Source organism: Hyla sarda, chromosome 8 (assembly GCF_029499605.1).
Source record: "Hyla sarda isolate aHylSar1 chromosome 8, aHylSar1.hap1, whole genome shotgun sequence".
Lineage (NCBI taxonomy): Eukaryota > Metazoa > Chordata > Amphibia > Anura > Hylidae > Hyla > Hyla sarda.
The window spans coordinates 118,243,317-118,269,418 of NC_079196.1; the positions used below are offsets into that span (position 1 = coordinate 118,243,317).

Consider the following 26,102-nt stretch of genomic DNA (forward strand, 5'->3'; position numbering starts at 1 on the left):
GCTATGACAGGGTCTGAAGAAGAAGAAGAAGAAGACGGAAAAAAATATATATAAAAAGAAAAAGAGAGAGAGAGAGACTGACTTAGTGAGCGAGTGAGTGAGAGAGTGAGAGTGAGTGAGAGTGAATGAGTGAGTGAGTGATTGAGTGAGTGAGTGAGTGAGTGAGAACAAATGAGTTAAAGCAAGTGAGTGAGAGAGATCGAATGAATGAAAGTCTGAATGACAGAAAGAAAAAAGGATGAAGAAAGAAGCATGAAGAAAAAAAAATGTATATGGAGTTGCTGACATGAGTGCAATCTACAAAGCCGTTGAGGCTGATCCTCATGGGAGGATTATTGCACCAGGACCCTTAGCACTTTTAAAATGCCATTCAATGCCACGGGCTAGATGTAAACTGCAGATGACCATGTTGTGGTAGTTACCATGGATACCCAAGTGATGTGTGAGCTAACACATAGGCCCAACAGATTCCAAGAAGGCCAGAATCACCAGCGGCACCACCATCGATTGTCAGGTCACCCGGATTCAGCAAATACCAGAGTCCAAAATGATGCAGGTTTATACTGTTAATTTTCAGTTTATCGTTACAGTTGGTGTTATTCCATGTCGGAAGGGACGCAGCTACAGCCAGGGGGGTAACTAGAGACAGGCAGGCAGCTATGTGCAACAAAGGTAGGCGTGTTGTTTTCATATGCAGATCTGAAATATTGTCTTATATGCAAGAGGAGGAGTGATGGGGGTTCAGGCAAAAGCCAGGCTATGGATTGCATTGCTAAATGCTCCATCAGAGTGCAATGGTCGCCTGTCCTTTTTTTAAGTGATGATGTGGGTTTAGCCTGTGCTGTATGTATGTATGGGTGGCTGACTGCCACCCACCCAGAAAGTGTATGGGAGGCTGGTTGGCTGCCAGCCTTCCTTCCATTCCTATGAGTAATGTGAGTGCTCATGAAGGGGACATGGTTGGGTCCACCCCTTTCCCGGTTATCCCCTCTAGGCCTTTTGGCTTAGATCAAGTGTAAAAAAAGAAAGGATCTTGCGACAGATCGCATCCTGAGGCACGTTTTTTTTTGTGTGAATACTTGCACTTGGGTGACTTGTGAGCACATACTGATACATACGTTCCCTATCTGGGGACCATAAATTAAATGGATTTTTGAGAAAGGGAGCTGATTTGGAAGCTTGCTTCTGTCGCCCTATGCATTGACCCGATGTGGCAGTATCTTCGGGTAGTGAACAGTGCACCACCCCATTCCAGTGTTAAACAAGAAAGATTCTCATTTAATCCTCCGTGGGTGAGAATTTGAGTTTGAGAATTGGAGACCAAAATGATGAGTTGCACTGACTGGTTTATGAACGTCTATTCATTTAGCGTTTTAATGACCATGTTTGCACACTGATTGGTGTAAAAAAATAAAATAAAACTAAATAATAATAATCTAGCACACCTGTGCAGGTTTGACATGACATGACAGGTAGCTGTCTTGTGGGTGGTGCTGAATCCTGTTAAATGACATGAGGGTCTCATGCCTATACACAAGGGTGTGTCATTGCTGTTGCTTGACCATGCATTGGTTTCTGTGGTCAGTGAATGATAAAAACAAAATTTACCATCCATTGATGGATGGGAAATCCGCCATGAGGCATTTGTTTTTAGAAACTGCTGCTCACAACCAATGTTGCAATGGAGTGTCTCCATCTGCTGGTGGTATTGGAAAGGCATTAGTGCTATGACAGGGTCTGAAGAAGAAGAAGAAGAAGAAGACGGAAAAAAAATATATATAAAAAGAAAAAGAGAGAGAGAGAGAGAGACTGACTTAGTGAGCGAGTGAGTGAGAGAGTGAGAGTGAGTGAGAGTGAATGAGTGAGTGAGTGATTGAGTGAGTGAGTGAGTGAGAACAAATGAGTTAAAGCAAGTGAGTGAGAGAGATCGAATGAATGAAAGTCTGAATGACAGAAAGAAAAAAGGATGAAGAAAGAAGCATGAAGAAAAAAAAAATGTATATGGAGTTGCTGACATGAGTGCAATCTACAAAGCCATTGAGGCTGATCCTCATGGGAGGATTATTGCACCAGGACCCTTAGCACTTTTAAAATGCCATTCAATGCCACGGGCTAGATGTAAACTGCAGATGACCATGTTGTGGTAGTTACCATGGATACCCAAGTGATGTGTGAGCTAACACATAGGCCCAACAGATTCCAAGAAGGCCAGAATCACCAGCGGCACCACCATCGATTGTCAGGTCACCCGGATTCAGCAAATACCAGAGTCCAAAATGATGCAGGTTTATACTGTTAATTTTCAGTTTATCGTTACAGTTGGTGTTATTCCATGTCGGAAGGGACGCAGCTACAGCCAGTGGGGTAACTAGAGACAGGCAGGCAGCTATGTGCAACAAAGGTAGGCGTGTTGTTTTCATATGCAGATCTGAAATATTGTCTTATATGCAAGAGGAGGAGTGATGGGGGTTCAGGCAAAAGCCAGGCTATGGATTGCATTGCTAAATGCTCCATCAGAGTGCAATGGTCGCCTGTCCTTTTTTTAAGTGATGATGTGGGTTTAGCCTGTGCTGTATGTATGTATGGGTGGCTGACTGCCACCCACCCAGAAAGTGTATGGGAGGCTGGTTGGCTGCCAGCCTTCCTTCCATTCCTATGAGTAATGTGAGTGCTCATGAAGGGGACATGGTTGGGTCCACCCCTTTCCCGGTTATCCCCTCTAGGCCTTTTGGCTTAGATCAAGTGTAAAAAAAGAAAGGATCTTGCGACAGATCGCATCCTGAGGCATGTTTTTTTTTGTGTGAATACTTGCACTTGGGTGACTTGTGAGCACATACTGATACATACGTTCCCTATCTGGGGACCATAAATTAAATGGATTTTTGAGAAAGGGAGCTGATTTGGAAGCTTGCTTCTGTCGCCCTATGCATTGACCCGATGTGGCAGTATCTTCGGGTAGTGAACAGTGCACCACCCCATTCCAGTGTTAAACAAGAAAGATTCTCATTTAATCCTCCGTGGGTGAGAATTTGAGTTTGAGAATTGGAGACCAAAATGATGAGTTGCACTGACTGGTTTATGAACGTCTATTCATTTAGCGTTTTAATGACCATGTTTGCACACTGATTGGTGTAAAAAAATAAAATAAAACTAAATAATAATAATCTAGCACACCTGTGCAGGTTTGACATGACATGACAGGTAGCTGTCTTGTGGGTGGTGCTGAATCCTGTTAAATGACATGAGGGTCTCATGCCTATACACAAGGGTGTGTCATTGCTGTTGCTTGACCATGCATTGGTTTCTGTGGTCAGTGAATGATAAAAACAAAATTTACCATCCATTGATGGATGGGAAATCCGCCATGAGGCATTTGTTTTTAGAAACTGCTGCTCACAACCAATGTTGCAATGGAGTGTCTCCATCTGCTGGTGGTATTGGAAAGGCATTAGTGCTATGACAGGGTCTGAAGAAGAAGAAGAAGAAGAAGAAGACGGAAAAAAATATATATAAAAAGAAAAAGAGAGAGAGAGAGAGAGACTGACTTAGTGAGCGAGTGAGTGAGAGAGTGAGAGTGAGTGAGAGTGAATGAGTGAGTGAGTGATTGAGTGAGTGAGTGAGTGAGTGAGAACAAATGAGTTAAAGCAAGTGAGTGAGAGAGATCGAATGAATGAAAGTCTGAATGACAGAAAGAAAAAAGGATGAAGAAAGAAGCATGAAGAAAAAAAAATGTATATGGAGTTGCTGACATGAGTGCAATCTACAAAGCCATTGAGGCTGATCCTCATGGGAGGATTATTGCACCAGGACCCTTAGCACTTTTAAAATGCCATTCAATGCCACGGGCTAGATGTAAACTGCAGATGACCATGTTGTGGTAGTTACCATGGATACCCAAGTGATGTGTGAGCTAACACATAGGCCCAACAGATTCCAAGAAGGCCAGAATCACCAGCGGCACCACCATCGATTGTCAGGTCACCCGGATTCAGCAAATACCAGAGTCCAAAATGATGCAGGTTTATACTGTTAATTTTCAGTTTATCGTTACAGTTGGTGTTATTCCATGTCGGAAGGGACGCAGCTACAGCCAGTGGGGTAACTAGAGACAGGCAGGCAGCTATGTGCAACAAAGGTAGGCGTGTTGTTTTCATATGCAGATCTGAAATATTGTCTTATATGCAAGAGGAGGAGTGATGGGGGTTCAGGCAAAAGCCAGGCTATGGATTGCATTGCTAAATGCTCCATCAGAGTGCAATGGTCGCCTGTCCTTTTTTTAAGTGATGATGTGGGTTTAGCCTGTGCTGTATGTATGTATGGGTGGCTGACTGCCACCCACCCAGAAAGTGTATGGGAGGCTGGTTGGCTGCCAGCCTTCCTTCCATTCCTATGAGTAATGTGAGTGCTCATGAAGGGGACATGGTTGGGTCCACCCCTTTCCCGGTTATCCCCTCTAGGCCTTTTGGCTTAGATCAAATGTAAAAAAAGAAAGGATCTTGCGACAGATCGCATCCTGAGGCACGTTTTTTTTTGTGTGAATACTTGCACTTGGGTGACTTGTGAGCACATACTGATACATACGTTCCCTATCTGGGGACCATAAATTAAATGGATTTTTGAGAAAGGGAGCTGATTTGGAAGCTTGCTTCTGTCGCCCTATGCATTGACCCGATGTGGCAGTATCTTCGGGTAGTGAACAGTGCACCACCCCATTCCAGTGTTAAACAAGAAAGATTCTCATTTAATCCTCCGTGGGTGAGAATTTGAGTTTGAGAATTGGAGACCAAAATGATGAGTTGCACTGACTGGTTTATGAACGTCTATTCATTTAGCGTTTTAATGACCATGTTTGCACACTGATTGGTGTAAAAAAATAAAATAAAACTAAATAATAATAATCTAGCACACCTGTGCAGGTTTGACATGACATGACAGGTAGCTGTCTTGTGGGTGGTGCTGAATCCTGTTAAATGACATGAGGGTCTCATGCCTATACACAAGGGTGTGTCATTGCTGTTGCTTGACCATGCATTGGTTTCTGTGGTCAGTGAATGATAAAAACAAAATTTACCATCCATTGATGGATGGGAAATCCGCCATGAGGCATTTGTTTTTAGAAACTGCTGCTCACAACCAATGTTGCAATGGAGTGTCTCCATCTGCTGGTGGTATTGGAAAGGCATTAGTGCTATGACAGGGTCTGAAGAAGAAGAAGACGGAAAAAAAATATATATAAAAAGAAAAAGAGAGAGAGAGAGAGAGAGAGAGAGAGACTGACTTAGTGAGCGAGTGAGTGAGAGAGTGAGAGTGAGTGAGAGTGAATGAGTGAGTGAGTGATTGAGTGAGTGAGTGAGTGAGAACAAATGAGTTAAAGCAAGTGAGTGAGAGAGATCGAATGAATGAAAGTCTGAATGACAGAAAGAAAAAAGGATGAAGAAAGAAGCATGAAGAAAAAAAAATGTATATGGAGTTGCTGACATGAGTGCAATCTACAAAGCCGTTGAGGCTGATCCTCATGGGAGGATTATTGCACCAGGACCCTTAGCACTTTTAAAATGCCATTCAATGCCACGGGCTAGATGTAAACTGCAGATGACCATGTTGTGGTAGTTACCATGGATACCCAAGTGATGTGTGAGCTAACACATAGGCCCAACAGATTCCAAGAAGGCCAGAATCACCAGCGGCACCACCATCGATTGTCAGGTCACCCGGATTCAGCAAATACCAGAGTCCAAAATGATGCAGGTTTATACTGTTAATTTTCAGTTTATCGTTACAGTTGGTGTTATTCCATGTCGGAAGGGACGCAGCTACAGCCAGTGGGGTAACTAGAGACAGGCAGGCAGCTATGTGCAACAAAGGTAGGCGTGTTGTTTTCATATGCAGATCTGAAATATTGTCTTATATGCAAGAGGAGGAGTGATGGGGGTTCAGGCAAAAGCCAGGCTATGGATTGCATTGCTAAATGCTCCATCAGAGTGCAATGGTCGCCTGTCCTTTTTTTAAGTGATGATGTGGGTTTAGCCTGTGCTGTATGTATGTATGGGTGGCTGACTGCCACCCACCCAGAAAGTGTATGGGAGGCTGGTTGGCTGCCAGCCTTCCTTCCATTCCTATGAGTAATGTGAGTGCTCATGAAGGGGACATGGTTGGGTCCACCCCTTTCCCGGTTATCCCCTCTAGGCCTTTTGGCTTAGATCAAGTGTAAAAAAAGAAAGGATCTTGCGACAGATCGCATCCTGAGGCACGTTTTTTTTTTTTTTGTGTGAATACTTGCACTTGGGTGACTTGTGAGCACATACTGATACATACGTTCCCTATCTGGGGACCATAAATTAAATGGATTTTTGAGAAAGGGAGCTGATTTGGAAGCTTGCTTCTGTCGCCCTATGCATTGACCCGATGTGGCAGTATCTTCGGGTAGTGAACAGTGCACCACCCCATTCCAGTGTTAAACAAGAAAGATTCTCATTTAATCCTCCGTGGGTGAGAATTTGAGTTTGAGAATTGGAGACCAAAATGATGAGTTGCACTGACTGGTTTATGAACGTCTATTCATTTAGCGTTTTAATGACCATGTTTGCACACTGATTGGTGTAAAAAAATAAAATAAAACTAAATAATAATAATCTAGCACACCTGTGCAGGTTTGACATGACATGACAGGTAGCTGTCTTGTGGGTGGTGCTGAATCCTGTTAAATGACATGAGGGTCTCATGCCTATACACAAGGGTGTGTCATTGCTGTTGCTTGACCATGCATTGGTTTCTGTGGTCAGTGAATGATAAAAACAAAATTTACCATCCATTGATGGATGGGAAATCCGCCATGAGGCATTTGTTTTTAGAAACTGCTGCTCACAACCAATGTTGCAATGGAGTGTCTCCATCTGCTGGTGGTATTGGAAAGGCATTAGTGCTATGACAGGGTCTGAAGAAGAAGAAGAAGAAGACGGAAAAAAATATATATAAAAAGAAAAAGAGAGAGAGAGAGAGAGAGACTGACTTAGTGAGCGAGTGAGTGAGAGAGTGAGAGTGAGTGAGAGTGAATGAGTGAGTGAGTGATTGAGTGAGTGAGTGAGTGAGAACAAATGAGTTAAAGCAAGTGAGTGAGAGAGATCGAATGAATGAAAGTCTGAATGACAAAAAGAAAAAAGGATGAAGAAAGAAGCATGAAGAAAAAAAAAATGTATATGGAGTTGCTGACATGAGTGCAATCTACAAAGCCGTTGAGGCTGATCCTCATGGGAGGATTATTGCACCAGGACCCTTAGCACTTTTAAAATGCCATTCAATGCCATGGGCTAGATGTAAACTGCAGATGACCATGTTGTGGTAGTTACCATGGATACCCAAGTGATGTGTGAGCTAACACATAGGCCCAACAGATTCCAAGAAGGCCAGAATCACCAGCGGCACCACCATCGATTGTCAGGTCACCCGGATTCAGCAAATACCAGAGTCCAAAATGATGCAGGTTTATACTGTTAATTTTCAGTTTATCGTTACAGTTGGTGTTATTCCATGTCGGAAGGGACGCAGCTACAGCCAGTGGGGTAACTAGAGACAGGCAGGCAGCTATGTGCAACAAAGGTAGGCGTGTTGTTTTCATATGCAGATCTGAAATATTGTCTTATATGCAAGAGGAGGAGTGATGGGGGTTCAGGCAAAAGCCAGGCTATGGATTGCATTGCTAAATGCTCCATCAGAGTGCAATGGTCGCCTGTCCTTTTTTTAAGTGATGATGTGGGTTTAGCCTGTGCTGTATGTATGTATGTATGGGTGGCTGACTGCCACCCACCCAGAGAGTGTATGGGAGTCTGGTTGGCTGCCAGCCTTCCTTCCATTCCTATGAGTAATGTGAGTGCTCATGAAGGGGACATGGTTGGGTCCACCCCTTTCCCGGTTATCCCCTCTAGGCCTTTTGGCTTAGATCAAGTGTAAAAAAAGAAAGGATCTTGCGACAGATCGCATCCTGAGGCACGTTTTTTTTGTGTGAATACTTGCACTTGGGTGACTTGTGAGCACATACTGATACATACGTTCCCTATCTGGGGACCATAAATTAAATGGATTTTTGAGAAAGGGAGCTGATTTGGAAGCTTACTTCTGTCGCCCTATGCATTGACCCGATGTGGCAGTATCTTCGGGTAGTGAACAGTGCACCACCCCATTCCAGTGTTAAACAAGAAAGATTCTCATTTAATCCTCCGTGGGTGAGAATTTGAGTTTGAGAATTGGAGACCAAAATGATGAGTTGCACTGACTGGTTTATGAACGTCTATTCATTTAGCGTTTTAATGACCATGTTTGCACACTGATTGGTGTAAAAAAATAAAATAAAACTAAATAATAATAATCTAGCATACCTGTGCAGGTTTGACATGACATGACAGGTAGCTGTCTTGTGGGTGGTGCTGAATCCTGTTAAATGACATGAGGGTCTCATGCCTATACACAAGGGTGTGTCATTGCTGTTGCTTGACCATGCATTGGTTTCTGTGGTCAGTGAATGATAAAAACCAAATTTACCATCCATTGATGGATGGGAAATCCACCATGAGGCATTTGTTTTTAGAAACTGCTGCTCACAACCAATGTTGCAATGGAGTGTCTCCATCTGCTGGTGGTATTGGAAAGGCATTAGTGCTATGACAGGGTCTGAATAAGAAGAAGAAGAAGAAGAAGACGGAAAAAAATATATATAAAAAGAAAAAGAGAGAGAGAGAGAGAGACTGACTTAGTGAGCGAGTGAGTGAGAGAGTGAGAGAGAGTGAGAGTGAATGAGTGAGTGAGTAATTGAGTGATTGAGTGAGTGAGAACAAATGAGTTAAAGCAAGTGAGTGAGAGAGATCGAATGAATGAAAGTCTGAATGACAGAAAGAAAAAAGGATGAAGAAAGAAGCATGAAGAAAAAAAAATGTATATGGAGTTGCTGACATGAGTGCAATCTACAAAGCCGTTGAGGCTGATCCTCATGGGAGGATTATTGCACCAGGACCCTTAGCACTTTTAAAATGCCATTCAATGCCACGGGCTAGATGTAAACTGCAGATGACCATGTTGTGGTAGTTACCATGGATACCCAAGTGATGTGTGAGCTAACACATAGGCCCAACAGATTCCAAGAAGGCCAGAATCACCAGCGGCACCACCATCGATTGTCAGGTCACCCGGATTCAGCAAATACCAGAGTCCAAAATGATGCAGGTTTATACTGTTAATTTTCAGTTTATCGTTACAGTTGGTGTTATTCCATGTCGGAAGGGACGCAGCTACAGCCAGTGGGGTAACTAGAGACAGGCAGGCAGCTATGTGCAACAAAGGTAGGCGTGTTGTTTTCATATGCAGATCTGAAATATTGTCTTATATGCAAGAGGAGGAGTGATGGGGGTTCAGGCAAAAGCCAGGCTATGGATTGCGTTGCTAAATGCTCCATCAGAGTGCAATGGTCGCCTGTCCTTTTTTTAAGTGATGATGTGGGTTTAGCCTGTGCTGTATGTATGTATGGGTGGCTGACTGCCACCCACCCAGAAAGTGTATGGGAGGCTGGTTGGCTGCCAGCCTTCCTTCCATTTCTATGAGTAATGTGAGTGCTCATGAAGGGGACATGGTTGGGTCCACCCCTTTCCCGGTTATCCCCTCTAGGCCTTTTGGCTTAGATCAAGTGTAAAAAAAGAAAGGATCTTGCGACAGATCGCATCCTGAGGCACGTTTTTTTTTGTGTGAATACTTGCACTTGGGTGACTTGTGAGCACATACTGATACATACGTTCCCTATCTGGGGACCATAAATTAAATGGATTTTTGAGAAAGGGAGCTGATTTGGAAGCTTGCTTCTGTCGCCCTATGCATTGACCCGATGTGGCAGTATCTTCGGGTAGTGAACAGTGCACCACCCCATTCCAGTGTTAAACAAGAAAGATTCTCATTTAATCCTCCGTGGGTGAGAATTTGAGTTTGAGAATTGGAGACCAAAATGATGAGTTGCACTGACTGGTTTATGAACGTCTATTCATTTAGCATTTTAATGACCATGTTTGCACACTGATTGGTGTAAAAAAATAAAATAAAACTAAATAATAATAATCTAGCACACCTGTGCAGGTTTGACATGACATGACAGGTAGCTGTCTTGTGGGTGGTGCTGAATCCTGTTAAATGACATGAGGGTCTCATGCCTATACACAAGGGTGTGTCATTGCTGTTGCTTGACCATGCATTGGTTTCTGTGGTCAGTGAATGATAAAAACAAAATTTACCATCCATTGATGGATGGGAAATCCGCCATGAGGCATTTGTTTTTAGAAACTGCTGCTCACAACCAATGTTGCAATGGAGTGTCTCCATCTGCTGGTGGTATTGGAAAGGCATTAGTGCTATGACAGGGTCTGAAGAAGAAGAAGAAGACGGAAAAAAATATATATAAAAAGAAAAAGAGAGAGAGAGAGAGAGACTGACTTAGTGAGCGAGTGAGTGAGAGAGTGAGAGTGAGTGAGAGTGAATGAGTGAGTGAGTGATTGAGTGAGTGAGTGAGTGAGTGAGAACAAATGAGTTAAAGCAAGTGAGTGAGAGAGATCGAATGAATGAAAGTCTGAATGACAGAAAGAAAAAAGGATGAAGAAAGAAGCATGAAGAAAAAAAAATGTATATGGAGTTGCTGACATGAGTGCAATCTACAAAGCCGTTGAGGCTGATCCTCATGGGAGGATTATTGCACCAGGACCCTTAGCACTTTTAAAATGCCATTCAATGCCACGGGCTAGATGTAAACTGCAGATGACCATGTTGTGGTAGTTACCATGGATACCCAAGTGATGTGTGAGCTAACACATAGGCCCAACAGATTCCAAGAAGGCCAGAATCACCAGCGGCACCACCATCGATTGTCAGGTCACCCGGATTCAGCAAATACCAGAGTCCAAAATGATGCAGGTTTATACTGTTAATTTTCAGTTTATCGTTACAGTTGGTGTTATTCCATGTCGGAAGGGACGCAGCTACAGCCAGTGGGGTAACTAGAGACAGGCAGGCAGCTATGTGCAACAAAGGTAGGCGTGTTGTTTTCATATGCAGATCTGAAATATTGTCTTATATGCAAGAGGAGGAGTGATGGGGGTTCAGGCAAAAGCCAGGCTATGGATTGCATTGCTAAATGCTCCATCAGAGTGCAATGGTCGCCTGTCCTTTTTTTAAGTGATGATGTGGGTTTAGCCTGTGCTGTATGTATGTATGGGTGGCTGACTGCCACCCACCCAGAAAGTGTATGGGAGGCTGGTTGGCTGCCAGCCTTCCTTCCATTCCTATGAGTAATGTGAGTGCTCATGAAGGGGACATGGTTGGGTCCACCCCTTTCCCGGTTATCCCCTCTAGGCCTTTTGGCTTAGATCAAGTGTAAAAAAAGAAAGGATCTTGCGACAGATCGCATCCTGAGGCACGTTTTTTTTTGTGTGAATACTTGCACTTGGGTGACTTGTGAGCACATACTGATACATACGTTCCCTATCTGGGGACCATAAATTAAATGGATTTTTGAGAAAGGGAGCTGATTTGGAAGCTTGCTTCTGTCGCCCTATGCATTGACCCGATGTGGCAGTATCTTCGGGTAGTGAACAGTGCACCACCCCATTCCAGTGTTAAACAAGAAAGATTCTCATTTAATCCTCCGTGGGTGAGAATTTGAGTTTGAGAATTGGAGACCAAAATGATGAGTTGCACTGACTGGTTTATGAACGTCTATTCATTTAGCGTTTTAATGACCATGTTTGCACACTGATTGGTGTAAAAAAATAAAATAAAACTAAATAATAATAATCTAGCACACCTGTGCAGGTTTGACATGACATGACAGGTAGCTGTCTTGTGGGTGGTGCTGAATCCTGTTAAATGACATGAGGGTCTCATGCCTATACACAAGGGTGTGTCATTGCTGTTGCTTGACCATGCATTGGTTTCTGTGGTCAGTGAATGATAAAAACCAAATTTACCATCCATTGATGGATGGGAAATCCACCATGAGGCATTTGTTTTTAGAAACTGCTGCTCACAACCAATGTTGCAATGGAGTGTCTCCATCTGCTGGTGGTATTGGAAAGGCATTAGTGCTATGACAGGGTCTGAATAAGAAGAAGAAGAAGAAGAAGACGGAAAAAAATATATATAAAAAGAAAAAGAGAGAGAGAGAGAGACTGACTTAGTGAGCGAGTGAGTGAGAGAGTGAGAGTGAGTGAGAGTGAATGAGTGAGTGAGTGATTGAGTGAGTGAGTGAGTGAGAACAAATGAGTTAAAGCAAGTGAGTGAGAGAGATCGAATGAATGAAAGTCTGAATGACAGAAAGAAAAAAGGATGAAGAAAGAAGCATGAAGAAAAAAAAATGTATATGGAGTTGCTGACATGAGTGCAATCTACAAAGCCGTTGAGGCTGATCCTCATGGGAGGATTATTGCACCAGGACCCTTAGCACTTTTAAAATGCCATTCAATGCCACGGGCTAGATGTAAACTGCAGATGACCATGTTGTGGTAGTTACCATGGATACCCAAGTGATGTGTGAGCTAACACATAGGCCCAACAGATTCCAAGAAGGCCAGAATCACCAGCGGCACCACCATCGATTGTCAGGTCACCCGGATTCAGCAAATACCAGAGTCCAAAATGATGCAGGTTTATACTGTTAATTTTCAGTTTATCGTTACAGTTGGTGTTATTCCATGTCGGAAGGGACGCAGCTACAGCCAGTGGGGTAACTAGAGACAGGCAGGCAGCTATATGCAACAAAGGTAGGCGTGTTGTTTTCATATGCAGATCTGAAATATTTTCTTATATGCAAGAGGAGGAGTGATGGGGGTTCAGGCAAAAGCCAGGCTATGGATTGCATTGCTAAATGCTCCATCAGAGTGCAATGGTCGCCTGTCCTTTTTTTAAGTGATGATGTGGGTTTAGCCTGTGCTGTATGTATGTATGGGTGGCTGACTGCCACCCACCCAGAAAGTGTATGGGAGGCTGGTTGGCTGCCAGCCTTCCTTCCATTCCTATGAGTAATGTGAGTGCTCATGAAGGGGACATGGTTGGGTCCACCCCTTTCCCGGTTATCCCCTCTAGGCCTTTTGGCTTAGATCAAGTGTAAAAAAAGAAAGGATCTTGCGACAGATCGCATCCTGAGGCACGTTTTTTTTTGTGTGAATACTTGCACTTGGGTGACTTGTGAGCACATACTGATACATACGTTCCCTATCTGGGGACCATAAATTAAATGGATTTTTGAGAAAGGGAGCTGATTTGGAAGCTTGCTTCTGTCGCCCTATGCATTGACCCGATGTGGCAGTATCTTCGGGTAGTGAACAGTGCACCACCCCATTCCAGTGTCAAACAAGAAAGATTCTCATTTAATCCTCCGTGGGTGAGAATTTGAGTTTGAGAATTGGAGACCAAAATGATGAGTTGCACTGACTGGTTTATGAACGTCTATTCATTTAGCGTTTTAATGACCATGTTTGCACACTGATTGGTGTAAAAAAATAAAATAAAACTAAATAATAATAATCTAGCACACCTGTGCAGGTTTGACATGACATGACAGGTAGCTGTCTTGTGGGTGGTGCTGAATCCTGTTAAATGACATGAGGGTCTCATGCCTATACACAAGGGTGTGTCATTGCTGTTGCTTGACCATGCATTGGTTTCTGTGGTCAGTGAATGATAAAAACAAAATTTACCATCCATTGATGGATGGGAAATCCGCCATGAGGCATTTGTTTTTAGAAACTGCTGCTCACAACCAATGTTGCAATGGAGTGTCTCCATCTGCTGGTGGTATTGGAAAGGCATTAGTGCTATGACAGGGTCTGAAAAAGAAGAAGAAGAAGAAGAAGAAGACGGAAAAAAATATATATAAAAAAAAAAAGAGAGAGAGAGAGAGAGACTGACTTAGTGAGCGAGTGAGTGAGAGAGTGAGAGTGAGTGAGAGTGAGTGAGAGTGAATGAGTGAGTGAGTGATTGAGTGAGTGAGTGAGTGAGAACAAATGAGTTAAAGCAAGTGAGTGAGAGAGATCGAATGAATGAAAGTCTGAATGACAGAAAGAAAAAAGGATGAAGAAAGAAGCATGAAGAAAAAAAAATGTATATGGAGTTGCTGACATGAGTGCAATCTACAAAGCCGTTGAGGCTGATCCTCATGGGAGGATTATTGCACCAGGACCCTTAGCACTTTTAAAATGCCATTCAATGCCACGGGCTAGATGTAAACTGCAGATGACCATGTTGTGGTAGTTACCATGGATACCCAAGTGATGTGTGAGCTAACACATAGGCCCAACAGATTCCAAGAAGGCCAGAATCACCAGCGGCACCACCATCGATTGTCAGGTCACCCGGATTCAGCAAATACCAGAGTCCAAAATGATGCAGGTTTATACTGTTAATTTTCAGTTTATCGTTACAGTTGGTGTTATTCCATGTCGGAAGGGACGCAGCTACAGCCAGTGGGGTAACTAGAGACAGGCAGGCAGCTATGTGCAACAAAGGTAGGCGTGTTGTTTTCATATGCAGATCTGAAATATTGTCTTATATGCAAGAGGAGGAGTGATGGGGGTTCAGGCAAAAGCCAGGCTATGGATTGCATTGCTAAATGCTCCATCAGAGTGCAATGGTCGCCTGTCCTTTTTTTAAGTGATGATGTGGGTTTAGCCTGTGCTGTATGTATGTATGGGTGGCTGACTGCCACCCACCCAGAAAGTGTATGGGAGGCTGGTTGGCTGCCAGCCTTCCTTCCATTCCTATGAGTAATGTGAGTGCTCATGAAGGGGACATGGTTGGGTCCACCCCTTTCCCGGTTATCCCCTCTAGGCCTTTTGGCTTAGATCAAGTGTAAAAAAAGAAAGGATCTTGCGACAGGTCGCATCCTGAGGCACGTTTTTTTTTTTGTGTGAATACTTGCACTTGGGTGACTTGTGAGCACATACTGATACATACGTTCCCTATCTGGGGACCATAAATTAAATGGATTTTTGAGAAAGGGAGCTGATTTGGAAGCTTGCTTCTGTCGCCCTATGCATTGACCCGATGTGGCAGTATCTTCGGGTAGTGAACAGTGCACCACCCCATTCCAGTGTTAAACAAGAAAGATTCTCATTTAATCCTCCGTGGGTGAGAATTTGAGTTTGAGAATTGGAGACCAAAATGATGAGTTGCACTGACTGGTTTATGAACGTCTATTCATTTAGCGTTTTAATGACCATGTTTGCACACTGATTGGTGTAAAAAAATAAAATAAAACTAAATAATAATAATCTAGCACACCTGTGCAGGTTTGACATGACATGACAGGTAGCTGTCTTGTGGGTGGTGCTGAATCCTGTTAAATGATATGAGGGTCTCATGCCTATACACAAGGGTGTGTCATTGCTGTTGCTTGACCATGCATTGGTTTCTGTGGTCAGTGAATGATAAAAACAAAATTTACCATCCATTGATGGATGGGAAATCCGCCATGAGGCATTTGTTTTTAGAAACTGCTGCTCACAACCAATGTTGCAATGGAGTGTCTCCATCTGCTGGTGGTATTGGAAAGGCATTAGTGCTATGACAGGGTCTGAAGAAGAAGAAGAAGAAGAAGAAGACGGAAAAAAATATATATAAAAAGAAAAAAAAAGAGAGAGAGAGAGAGACTGACTTAGTGAGCGAGTGAGTGAGAGAGTGAGAGTGAGTGAGAGTGAATGAGTGAGTGAGTGATTGAGTGAGTGAGTGAGTGAGTGAGAACAAATGAGTTAAAGCAAGTGAGTGAGAGAGATCGAATGAATGAAAGTCTGAATGACAGAAAGAAAAAAGGATGAAGAAAGAAGCATGAAGAAAAAAAAATGTATATGGAGTTGCTGACATGAGTGCAATCTACAAAGCCGTTGAGGCTGATCCTCATGGGAGGATTATTGCACCAGGACCCTTAGCACTTTTAAAATGCCATTCAATGCCACGGGCTAGATGTAAACTGCAGATGACCATGTTGTGGTAGTTACCATGGATACCCAAGTGATGTGTGAGCTAACACATAGGCCCAACAGATTCCAAGAAGGCCAGAATCACCAGCGGCACCACCATCGATTGTCAGGTCACCCGGATTCAGCAAATACCAGAGTCCAAAATGATGCAGGTTTATAGTGTTAATTTTCAGTTTATCGTTACAGTTGGTGTTATTCCATGTCGGAAGGGACGCAGCTACAGCCAGTGGGGTAACTAGAGACAGGCAGGCAGCTATGTGCAACAAAGGTAGGCGTGTTGTTTTCATATGCAGATCTGAAATATTGTCTTATATGCAAGAGGAGGAGTGATGGGGGTTCAGGCAAAAGCCAGGCTATGGATTGCATTGCTAAATGCTCCATCAGAGTGCAATGGTCGCCTGTCCTTTTTTTAAGTGATGATGTGGGTTTAGCCTGTGCTGTATGTATGTATGTATGGGTGGCTGACTGCCACCCACCCAGAGAGTGTATGGGAGTCTGGTTGGCTGCCAGCCTTCCTTCCATTCCTATGAGTAATGTGAGTGCTCATGATGGGGACATGGTTGTGTCCACCCCTTTCCCGGTTATCCCCTCTAGGCCTTTTGGCTTAGATCAAGTGTAAAAAAAGAAAGGATCTTGCGACAGATCGCATCCTGAGGCACGTTTTTTTTTGTGTGAATACTTGCACTTGGGTGACTTGTGAGCACATACTGATACATACGTTCCCTATCTGGGGACCATAAATTAAATGGATTTTTGAGAAAGGGAGCTGATTTGGAAGCTTGCTTCTGTCGCCCTATGCATTGACCCGATGTGGCAGTATCTTCGGGTAGTGAACAGTGCACCACCCCATTCCAGTGTTAAACAAGAAAGATTCTCATTTAATCCTCCGTGGGTGAGAATTTGAGTTTGAGAATTGGAGACCAAAATGATGAGTTGCACTGACTGGTTTATGAACGTCTATTCATTTAGCGTTTTAATGACCATGTTTGCACACTGATTGGTGTAAAAAAATAAAATAAAACTAAATAATAATAATCTAGCACACCTGTGCAGGTTTGACATGACATGACAGGTAGCTGTCTTGTGGGTGGTGCTGAATCCTGTTAAATGACATGAGGGTCTCATGCCTATACACAAGGGTGTGTCATTGCTGTTGCTTGACCATGCATTGGTTTCTGTGGTCAGTGAATGATAAAAACAAAATTTACCATCCATTGATGGATGGGAAATCCGCCATGAGGCATTTGTTTTTAGAAACTGCTGCTCACAACCAATGTTGCAATGGAGTGTCTCCATCTGCTGGTGGTATTGGAAAGGCATTAGTGCTATGACAGGGTCTGAAGAAGAAGAAGAAGAAGACGGAAAAAAAATATAAATAAAAAGAAAAAGAGAGAGAGAGAGAGAGACTGACTTAGTGAGCGAGTGAGTGAGAGAGTGAGAGTGAGTGAGAGTGAATGAGTGAGTGAGTGATTGAGTGAGTGAGTGAGTGAGTGAGTGAGTGAGAACAAATGAGTTAAAGCAAGTGAGTGAGAGAGATCGAATGAATGAAAGTCTGAATGACAGAAAGAAAAAAGGATGAAGAAAGAAGCATGAAGAAAAAAAAATGTATATGGAGTTGCTGACATGAGTGCAATCTACAAAGCCGTTGAGGCTGATCCTCATGGGAGGATTATTGCACCAGGACCCTTAGCACTTTTAAAATGCCATTCAATGCCACGGGCTAGATGTAAACTGCAGATGACCATGTTGTGGTAGTTACCATGGATACCCAAGTGATGTGTGAGCTAACACATAGGCCCAACAGATTCCAAGAAGGCCAGAATCACCAGCGGCACCACCATCGATTGTCAGGTCACCCGGATTCAGCAAATACCAGAGTCCAAAATGATGCAGGTTTATACTGTTAATTTTCAGTTTATCGTTACAGTTGGTGTTATTCCATGTCGGAAGGGACGCAGCTACAGCCAGTGGGGTAACTAGAGACAGGCAGGCAGCTATGTGCAACAAAGGTAGGCGTGTTGTTTTCATATGCAGATCTGAAATATTGTCTTATATGCAAGAGGAGGAGTGATGGGGGTTCAGGCAAAAGCCAGGCTATGGATTGCATTGCTAAATGCTCCATCAGAGTGCAATGGTCGCCTGTCCTTTTTTTAAGTGATGATGTGGGTTTAGCCTGTGCTGTATGTATGTATGGGTGGCTGACTGCCACCCACCCAGAAAGTGTATGGGAGGCTGGTTGGCTGCCAGCCTTCCTTCCATTCCTATGAGTAATGTGAGTGCTCATGAAGGGGACATGGTTGGGTCCACCCCTTTCCCGGTTATCCCCTCTAGGCCTTTTGGCTTAGATCAAGTGTAAAAAAAGAAAGGATCTTGCGACAGATCGCATCCTGAGGCACGTTTTTTTTTGTGTGAATACTTGCACTTGGGTGACTTGTGAGCACATACTGATACATACATTCCCTATCTGGGGACCATAAATTAAATGGATTTTTGAGAAAGGGAGCTGATTTGGAAGCTTGCTTCTGTCGCCCTATGCATTGACCCGATGTGGCAGTATCTTCGGGTAGTGAACAGTGCACCACCCCATTCCAGTGTTAAACAAGAAAGATTCTCATTTAATCCTCCGTGGGTGAGAATTTGAGTTTGAGAATTGGAGACCAAAATGATGAGTTGCACTGACTGGTTTATGAACGTCTATTCATTTAGCGTTTTAATGACCATGTTTGCACACTGATTGGTGTAAAAAAATAAAATAAAACGAAATAATAATAATCTAGCACACCTGTGCAGGTTTGACATGACATGACAGGTAGCTGTCTTGTGGGTGGTGCTGAATCCTGTTAAATGACATGAGGGTCTCATGCCTATACACAAGGGTGTGTCATTGCTGTTGCTTGACCATGCATTGGTTTCTGTGGTCAGTGAATGATAAAAACAAAATTTACCATCCATTGATGGATGGGAAATCCGCCATGAGGCATTTGTTTTTAGAAACTGCTGCTCACAACCAATGTTGCAATGGAGTGTCTCCATCTGCTGGTGGTATTGGAAAGGCATTAGTGCTATGACAGGGTCTGAAGAAGAAGAAGAAGAAGACGGAAAAAAATATATATAAAAAGAAAAAGAGAGAGAGAGACTGAATTAGTGAGCGAGTGAGTGAGAGAGTGAGAGTGAGTGAGAGTGAATGAGTGAGTGAGTGATTGAGTGAGTGAGTGAGTGAGAACAAATGAGTTAAAGCAAGTGAGTGAGAGAGATCGAATGAATGAAAGTCTGAATGACAGAAAGAAAAAAGGATGAAGAAAGAAGCATGAAGAAAAAAAAATGTATATGGAGTTGCTGACATGAGTGCAATCTACAAAGCCGTTGAGGCTGATCCTCATGGGAGGATTATTGCACCAGGACCCTTAGCACTTTTAAAATGCCATTCAATGCCACGGGCTAGATGTAAACTGCAGATGACCATGTTGTGGTAGTTACCATGGATACCCAAGTGATGTGTGAGCTAACACATAGGCCCAACAGATTCCAAGAAGGCCAGAATCACCAGCGGCACCACCATCGATTGTCAGGTCACCCGGATTCAGCAAATACCAGAGTCCAAAATGATGCAGGTTTATACTGTTAATTTTCAGTTTATCGTTACAGTTGGTGTTATTCCATGTCGGAAGGGACGCAGCTACAGCCAGTGGGGTAACTAGAGACAGGCAGGCAGCTATGTGCAACAACGGTAGGCGTGTTGTTTTCATATGCACATCTGAAATATTGTCTTATATGCAAGAGGAGGAGTGATGGGGGTTCAGGCAAAAGCCAGGCTATGGATTGCATTGCTAAATGCTCCATCAGAGTGCAATGGTCGCCTGTCCTTTTTTTAAGTGATGATGTGGGTTTAGCCTGTGCTGTATGTATGTATGGGTGGTTGACTGCCACCCACCCAGAAAGTGTATGGGAGGCTGGTTGGCTGCCAGCCTTCCTTCCATTCCTATGAGTAATGTGAGTGCTCATGAAGGGGACATGGTTGGGTCCACCCCTTTCCCGGTTATCCCCTCTAGGCCTTTTGGCTTAGATCAAGTGTAAAAAAAGAAAGGATCTTGCGACAGATCGCATTCTGAGGCACGTTTTTTTTTGTGTGAATACTTGCACTTGGGTGACTTGTGAGCACATACTGATACATACGTTCCCTATCTGGGGACCATAAATTAAATGGATTTTTGAGAAAGGGAGCTGATTTGGAAGCTTGCTTCTGTCGCCCTATGCATTGACCCGATGTGGCAGTATCTTCGGGTAGTGAACAGTGCACCACCCCATTCCAGTGTTAAACAAGAAAGATTCTCATTTAATCCTCCGTGGGTGAGAATTTGAGTTTGAGAATTGGAGACCAAAATGATGAGTTGCACTGACTGGTTTATGAACGTCTATTCATTTAGCGTTTTAATGACCATGTTTGCACACTGATTGGTGTAAAAAAATAAAATAAAACTAAATAATAATAATCTAGCACACCTGTGCAGGTTTGACATGACATGACAGGTAGCTGTCTTGTGGGTGGTGCTGAATCCTGTTAAATGACATGAGGGTCTCATGCCTATACACAAGGGTGTGTCATTGCTGTTGCTTGACCATGCATTTGTTTCTGTGGTCAGTGAATGATAAAAACAAAATTTACCATCCATTGATGGATGGGAAATCCGCCATGAGGCATTTGTTTTTAGAAACTGCTGCTCACAACCAATGTTGCAATGGAGTGTCTCCATCTGCTGGTGGTATTGGAAAGGCATTAGTGCTATGACAGGGTCTGAAGAAGAAGAAGAAGACGGAAAAAAATATATATAAAAAGAAAAAGAGAGAGAGAGAGAGACTGACTTAGTGAGCGAGTGAGTGAGAGAGTGAGAGTGAGTGAGAGTGAATGAGTGAGTGAGTGATTGAGTGAGTGAGTGAGTGAGTGAGAACAAATGAGTTAAAGCAAGTGAGTGAGAGAGATCGAATGAATGAAAGTCTGAATGACAGAAAGAAAAAAGGATGAAGAAAGAAGCATGAAGAAAAAAAAATGTATATGGAGTTGCTGACATGAGTGCAATCTACAAAGCCGTTGAGGCTGATCCTCATGGGAGGATTATTGCACCAGGACCCTTAGCACTTTTAAAATGCCATTCAATGCCACGGGCTAGATGTAAACTGCAGATGACCATGTTGTGGTAGTTACCATGGATACCCAAGTGATGTGTGAGCTAACACATAGGCCCAACAGATTCCAAGAAGGCCAGAATCACCAGCGGCACCACCATCGATTGTCAGGTCACCCGGATTCAGCAAATACCAGAGTCCAAAATGATGCAGGTTTATACTGTTAATTTTCAGTTTATCGTTACAGTTGGTGTTATTCCATGTCGGAAGGGACGCAGCTACAGCCAGTGGGGTAACTAGAGACAGGCAGGCAGCTATGTGCAACAAAGGTAGGCGTGTTGTTTTCATATGCAGATCTGAAATATTGTCTTATATGCAAGAGGAGGAGTGATGGGGGTTCAGGCAAAAGCCAGGCTATGGATTGCATTGCTAAATGCTCCATCAGAGTGCAATGGTCGCCTGTCCTTTTTTTTAAGTGATGATGTGGGTTTAGCCTGTGCTGTATGTATGTATGGGTGGCTGACTGCCACCCACCCAGAAAGTGTATGGGAGGCTGGTTGGCTGCCAGCCTTCCTTCCATTCCTATGAGTAATGTGAGTGCTCATGAAGGGGACATGGTTGGGTCCACCCCTTTCCCGGTTATCCCCTCTAGGCCTTTTGGCTTAGATCAAGTGTAAAAAAAGAAAGGATCTTGCGACAGATCGCATCCTGAGGCACGTTTTTTTTTGTGTGAATACTTGCACTTGGGTGACTTGTGAGCACATACTGATACATACGTTCCCTATCTGGGGACCATAAATTAAATGGATTTTTGAGAAAGGGAGCTGATTTGGAAGCTTGCTTCTGTCGCCCTATGCATTGACCCGATGTGGCAGTATCTTCGGGTAGTGAACAGTGCACCACCCCATTCCAGTGTTAAACAAGAAAGATTCTCATTTAATCCTCCGTGGGTGAGAATTTGAGTTTGAGAATTGGAGACCAAAATGATGAGTTGCACTGACTGGTTTATGAACGTCTATTCATTTAGCGTTTTAATGACCATGTTTGCACACTGATTGGTGTAAAAAAATAAAATAAAACTAAATAATAATAATCTAGCACACCTGTGCAGGTTTGACATGACATGACAGGTAGCTGTCTTGTGGGTGGTGCTGAATCCTGTTAAATGACATGAGGGTCTCATGCCTATACACAAGGGTGTGTCATTGCTGTTGCTTGACCATGCATTGGTTTCTGTGGTCAGTGAATGATAAAAACAAAATTTACCATCCATTGATGGATGGGAAATCCGCCATGAGGCATTTGTTTTTAGAAACTGCTGCTCACAACCAATGTTGCAATGGAGTGTCTCCATCTGCTGGTGGTATTGGAAAGGCATTAGTGCTATGACAGGGTCTGAAGAAGAAGAAGAAGAAGACGGAAAAAAATATATATAAAAAGAAAAAGAGAGAGAGAGACTGACTTAGTGAGCGAGTGAGTGAGAGAGTGAGAGTGAGTGAGAGTGAATGAGTGAGTGAGTGATTGAGTGAGTGAGTGAGTGAGAACAAATGAGTTAAAGCAAGTGAGTGAGAGAGATCGAATGAATGAAAGTCTGAATGACAGAAAGAAAAAAGGATGAAGAAAGAAGCATGAAGAAAAAAAAATGTATATGGAGTTGCTGACATGAGTGCAATCTACAAAGCCGTTGAGGCTGATCCTCATGGGAGGATTATTGCACCAGGACCCTTAGCACTTTTAAAATGCCATTCAATGCCACGGGCTAGATGTAAACTGCAGATGACCATGTTGTGGTAGTTACCATGGATACCCAAGTGATGTGTGAGCTAACACATAGGCCCAACAGATTCCAAGAAGGCCAGAATCACCAGCGGCACCACCATCGATTGTCAGGTCACCCGGATTCAGCAAATACCAGAGTCCAAAATGATGCAGGTTTATACTGTTAATTTTCAGTTTATCGTTACAGTTGGTGTTATTCCATGTCGGAAGGGACGCAGCTACAGCCAGTGGGGTAACTAGAGACAGGCAGGCAGCTATGTGCAACAAAGGTAGGCGTGTTGTTTTCATATGCAGATCTGAAATATTGTCTTATATGCAAGAGGAGGAGTGATGGGGGTTCAGGCAAAAGACAGGCTATGGATTGCATTGCTAAATGCTCCATCAGAGTGCAATGGTCGCCTGTCCTTTTTTTAAGTGATGATGTGGGTTTAGCCTGTGCTGTATGTATGTATGGGTGGCTGACTGCCACCCACCCAGAAAGTGTATGGGAGGCTGGTTGGCTGCCAGCCTTCCTTCCATTCCTATGAGTAATGTGAGTGCTCATGAAGGGGACATGGTTGGGTCCACCCCTTTCCCGGTTATCCCCTCTAGGCCTTTTGGCTTAGATCAAGTGTAAAAAAAGAAAGGATCTTGCGACAGATCGCATCCTGAGGCACGTTTTTTTTTGTGTGAATACTTGCACTTGGGTGACTTGTGAGCACATACTGATACATACGTTCCCTATCTGGGGACCATAAATTAAATGGATTTTTGAGAAAGGGAGCTGATTTGGAAGCTTGCTTCTGTCGCCCTATGCATTGACCCGATGTGGCAGTATCTTCGGGTAGTGAACAGTGCACCACCCCATTCCAGTGTTAAACAAGAAAGATTCTCATTTAATCCTCCGTGGGTGAGAATTTGAGTTTGAGAATTGGAGACCAAAATGATGAGTTGCACTGACTGGTTTATAAACGTCTATTCATTTAGCGTTTTAATGACCATGTTTGCACACTGATTGGTGTAAAAAAATAAAATAAAACTAAATAATAATAATCTAGCACACCTGTGCAGGTTTGACATGACATGACAGGTAGCTGTCTTGTGGGTGGTGCTGAATCCTGTTAAATGACATGAGGGTCTCATGCCTATACACAAGGGTGTGTCATTGCTGTTGCTTGACCATGCATTGGTTTCTGTGGTCAGTGAATGATAAAAACAAAATTTACCATCCATTGATGGATGGGAAATCCGCCATGAGGCATTTGTTTTTAGAAACTGCTGCTCACAACCAATGTTGCAATGGAGTGTCTCCATCTGCTGGTGGTATTAGAAAGGCATTAGTGCTATGACAGGGTCTGAAGAAGAAGAAGAAGAAGACGGAAAAAAAATATATATAAAAAGAAAAAGAGAGAGAGAGAGAGACTGACTTAGTGAGCGAGTGAGTGAGAGAGTGAGAGTGAGTGAGAGTGAATGAGTGAGTGAGTGATTGAGTGAGTGAGTGAGTGAGTGAGAACAAATGAGTTAAAGCAAGTGAGTGAGAGAGATCGAATGAATGAAAGTCTGAATGACAGAAAGAAAAAAGGATGAAGAAAGAAGCATGAAGAAAAAAAAATGTATATGGAGTTGCTGACATGAGTGCAATCTACAAAGCCGTTGAGGCTGATCCTCATGGGAGGATTATTGCACCAGGACCCTTAGCACTTTTAAAATGCCATTCAATGCCACGGGCTAGATGTAAACTGCAGATGACCATGTTGTGGTAGTTACCATGGATACCCAAGTGATGTGTGAGCTAACACATAGGCCCAACAGATTCCAAGAAGGCCAGAATCACCAGCGGCACCACCATCGATTGTCAGGTCACCCGGATTCAGCAAATACCAGAGTCCAAAATGATGCAGGTTTATACTGTTAATTTTCAGTTTATCGTTACAGTTGGTGTTATTCCATGTCGGAAGGGACGCAGCTACAGCCAGTGGGGTAACTAGAGACAGGCAGGCAGCTATGTGCAACAAAGGTAGGCGTGTTGTTTTCATATGCAGATCTGAAATATTGTCTTATATGCAAGAGGAGGAGTGATGGGGGTTCAGGCAAAAGCCAGGCTATGGATTGCATTGCTAAATGCTCCATCAGAGTGCAATGGTCGCCTGTCCTTTTTTTAAGTGATGATGTGGGTTTAGCCTGTGCTGTATGTATGTATGGGTGGCTGACTGCCACCCACCCAGAAAGTGTATGGGAGTCTGGTTGGCTGCCAGCCTTCCTTCCATTCCTATGAGTAATGTGAGTGCTCATGAAGGGGACATGGTTGGGTCCACCCCTTTCCCGGTTATCCCCTCTAGGCCTTTTGGCTTAGATCAAGTGTAAAAAAAAGAAAGGATCTTGCGACAGATCGCATCCTGAGGCACGTTTTTTTTTGTGTGAATACTTGCACTTGGGTGACTTGTGAGCACATACTGATACATACGTTCCCTATCTGGGGACCATAAATTAAATGGATTTTTGAGAAAGGGAGCTGATTTGGAAGCTTGCTTCTGTCGCCCTATGCATTGACCCGATGTGGCAGTATCTTCGGGTAGTGAACAGTGCACCACCCCATTCCAGTGTTAAACAAGAAAGATTCTCATTTAATCCTCCGTGGGTGAGAATTTGAGTTTGAGAATTGGAGACCAAAATGATGAGTTGCACTGACTGGTTTATGAACGTCTATTCATTTAGCGTTTTAATGACCATGTTTGCACACTGATTGGTGTAAAAAAATAAAATAAAACTAAATAATAATAATCTAGCACACCTGTGCAGGTTTGACATGACATGACAGGTAGCTGTCTTGTGGGTGGTGCTGAATCCTGTTAAATGACATGAGGGTCTCATGCCTATACACAAGGGTGTGTCATTGCTGTTGCTTGACCATGCATTGGTTTCTGTGGTCAGTGAATGATAAAAACAAAATTTACCATCCATTGATGGATGGGAAATCCGCCATGAGGCATTTGTTTTTAGAAACTGCTGCTCACAACCAATGTTGTAATGGAGTGTCTCCATCTGCTGGTGGTATTGGAAAGGCATTAGTGCTATGACAGGGTCTGAAGAAGAAGAAGAAGAAGAAGAAGAAGAAGAAGAAGACGGAAAAAAAATATATATAAAAAGAAAAAGAGAGAGAGAGAGAGAGACTGACTTAGTGAGCGAGTGAGTGAGAGAGTGAGAGTGAGTGAGAGTGAATGAGTGAGT

The 26,102-nt window shown here is 43.3% G+C and overlaps 15 pseudogenes; all 15 read left to right on the plus strand.

Moving 5' to 3' along the window:
- The first annotated feature begins 983 nt into the window (after positions 1-983).
- On the plus strand, positions 984-1,247 carry LOC130287481 (U2 spliceosomal RNA; annotated as a pseudogene).
- A 1,465-nt stretch (positions 1,248-2,712) lies between these two features.
- LOC130287670 (U2 spliceosomal RNA) lies at positions 2,713-2,976 on the plus strand (annotated as a pseudogene).
- A 1,470-nt stretch (positions 2,977-4,446) lies between these two features.
- LOC130289659 (U2 spliceosomal RNA) lies at positions 4,447-4,710 on the plus strand (annotated as a pseudogene).
- A 1,465-nt stretch (positions 4,711-6,175) lies between these two features.
- On the plus strand, positions 6,176-6,444 carry LOC130288630 (U2 spliceosomal RNA; annotated as a pseudogene).
- A 1,467-nt stretch (positions 6,445-7,911) lies between these two features.
- LOC130289844 (U2 spliceosomal RNA) lies at positions 7,912-8,174 on the plus strand (annotated as a pseudogene).
- Positions 8,175-9,640: 1,466 nt separating this feature from the next.
- LOC130287482 (U2 spliceosomal RNA) lies at positions 9,641-9,904 on the plus strand (annotated as a pseudogene).
- A 1,461-nt stretch (positions 9,905-11,365) lies between these two features.
- Positions 11,366-11,629, plus strand: LOC130287483 (U2 spliceosomal RNA; annotated as a pseudogene).
- Positions 11,630-13,093: 1,464 nt separating this feature from the next.
- Positions 13,094-13,357, plus strand: LOC130287484 (U2 spliceosomal RNA; annotated as a pseudogene).
- A 1,479-nt stretch (positions 13,358-14,836) lies between these two features.
- LOC130288235 (U2 spliceosomal RNA) lies at positions 14,837-15,102 on the plus strand (annotated as a pseudogene).
- A 1,476-nt stretch (positions 15,103-16,578) lies between these two features.
- Positions 16,579-16,842, plus strand: LOC130287485 (U2 spliceosomal RNA; annotated as a pseudogene).
- A 1,473-nt stretch (positions 16,843-18,315) lies between these two features.
- LOC130289317 (U2 spliceosomal RNA) lies at positions 18,316-18,579 on the plus strand (annotated as a pseudogene).
- A 1,454-nt stretch (positions 18,580-20,033) lies between these two features.
- LOC130287689 (U2 spliceosomal RNA) lies at positions 20,034-20,297 on the plus strand (annotated as a pseudogene).
- Positions 20,298-21,757: 1,460 nt separating this feature from the next.
- Positions 21,758-22,021, plus strand: LOC130287487 (U2 spliceosomal RNA; annotated as a pseudogene).
- Positions 22,022-23,475: 1,454 nt separating this feature from the next.
- LOC130287488 (U2 spliceosomal RNA) lies at positions 23,476-23,739 on the plus strand (annotated as a pseudogene).
- A 1,463-nt stretch (positions 23,740-25,202) lies between these two features.
- LOC130288590 (U2 spliceosomal RNA) lies at positions 25,203-25,467 on the plus strand (annotated as a pseudogene).
- Positions 25,468-26,102: the final 635 nt, after the last annotated feature.